The sequence below is a fragment of the Pteropus vampyrus genome, unplaced genomic scaffold (genome assembly GCF_000151845.1).
Source record: "Pteropus vampyrus isolate Shadow unplaced genomic scaffold, Pvam_2.0 Scaffold1, whole genome shotgun sequence".
NCBI classification, from domain to species: Eukaryota; Metazoa; Chordata; class Mammalia; order Chiroptera; family Pteropodidae; genus Pteropus; species Pteropus vampyrus.
This window is the reverse complement of record NW_011888782.1, coordinates 34774673-34776320: the sequence shown is the minus strand read 5'-3', so window position 1 is coordinate 34776320 and position 1648 is coordinate 34774673. Positions and strand designations below refer to the sequence as shown.

At 47.8% G+C, this 1648-nt stretch overlaps 1 pseudogene; it reads right to left on the bottom strand.

The window, feature by feature from the left end:
* LOC105306644 overlaps positions 1 to 1022 on the bottom strand; it is a 1530-nt pseudogene extending 508 nt beyond the window's left edge.
* Positions 1023 to 1648: the final 626 nt, after the last annotated feature.

Here is a 1648-nt window from a genome sequence, read left to right as displayed (position 1 = left end):
AGAATCACTAGGGAAATTATTTTTTCAGTTCAACTTTGTAACTGACAAATATTTCAATAACAGCTTCTAGAAAACAGCCTGGAGAACCCCTTGCCCCAGGTCAGGGTCAAAGATCCTTCCAGTCATTGGGATCCTTGCCGGACTTCTGCAGTAGCTAGTTGGTTTTAGAGAAATGTCTACATCCAAAGAACCCTCTGTGCACAGACAAAGGGGAGGGATGAGCAGTCTGCAGCACATGGTGGCACTGCCCTTCTGAGCATAGGAACCCCGGAGCAAGAAGACAAAGCCATGTGAATTCTGATTTAGCCAGGACACAACCACACGGGTAAATTTCTCCCAACCTTTCTCCTTATGAGAATTAGCCTGATGAGCCCGGACTGTGAGGACAGCGTTGAGTAGGAGAACACATTGCTTGGCCCACCCAGATAAATCTTCATGACCTGGATGAACAAAACCATCTATGCCTGTAGACAGCTCTTTATAAATGTTTTCCAAACTGGGTGGAGGTGGGACAGGTATTTGAACACTAAAGCAGAGCCCATGAGCTTGATTGAGTCCATGATACGGATCCTGTCCCAGGATGACAACCTTCACATCTCTTATGTTACATATTTGGGTCCATGTGAAGACTTGGTCTAGGGGTGGATAAACAGTGTAATGTCCTCTTTCTTCTGCAACAAATCCCATTAGCTTTATAAAATACGGTTTTCCAAACTTTCCACTGAGGTGCTGCTTCTAGCTCTCACCGAAACCCACTGGCACATTGCGTGCAGCAAGTCTGAGCAGGCCTTGTTCCTCTGGATGCTGACCAACTGCTTCCGGCTCATCCGCGACAAGAGCTGCATGCCAGGCTCCTCCTGCCCGGTCCCGGCCTTCTTGGCGCGGCTGGCCGCTGCATCCCCGTTCTCCTCAGCTACAGCTGCCACGCCAGTCCCCCGGTTCCCTGGCTCAGGGCTGCAGGCACGTCGCTTCCTGGCTGGGCTCAGGGAGAAAAAGGCGTACAGCATCTTCTGGCCCATCATCCCGAAGCAGAGGAGAGAAAACAAACGAACCGCGAGGCATGCTCAGACTGTGGTGGTCTGCAGTTGGCGCCAAGCCACCCGCGCATGCTCCTAAAATGTTTCTGATGATACTTTTTCCACTGGGAAAAATCAAAGGTGAAGCTTGATGTCAACTTGTTTGTTTGTTTGCTTGTTTCTTCTGCGGAAAAGCTTACCTCAACTTAAGTTTCCTGGGTTATACTGAAAATGAGCTGATGATTCAAGCCTCTCCAGCATCTATGAAACGTCTACTGAGATCCATAAAGGCCAGATGAGCTCTCTCTGCCTTCGAAACTTAGACAACTTGTTCAGTTTTCAACATGGTACAATCTAGCTGCAAATAGACTGCAGATGGCATGTTTTGATTGATCAAGTGTGGGACTCTCCCATAGCTTCAGATCTTATACATATTCGTTGGCAGTGTTTGGTCAGGGGAATAACCACAAATGCTGCAACATAAAGACATTCAGGAAGCAGACAGGCTGTTATTGGAAAGTGTCTAACGGTCCCCTCTCTCATCTAATCTTTGTAGAATTTAGAATTAGCCTGTCCATATTTGTGTGTGTGTGTGTGTGTGTGTGTGTGTGTGTGTGAGAGAGAGAGAGAGA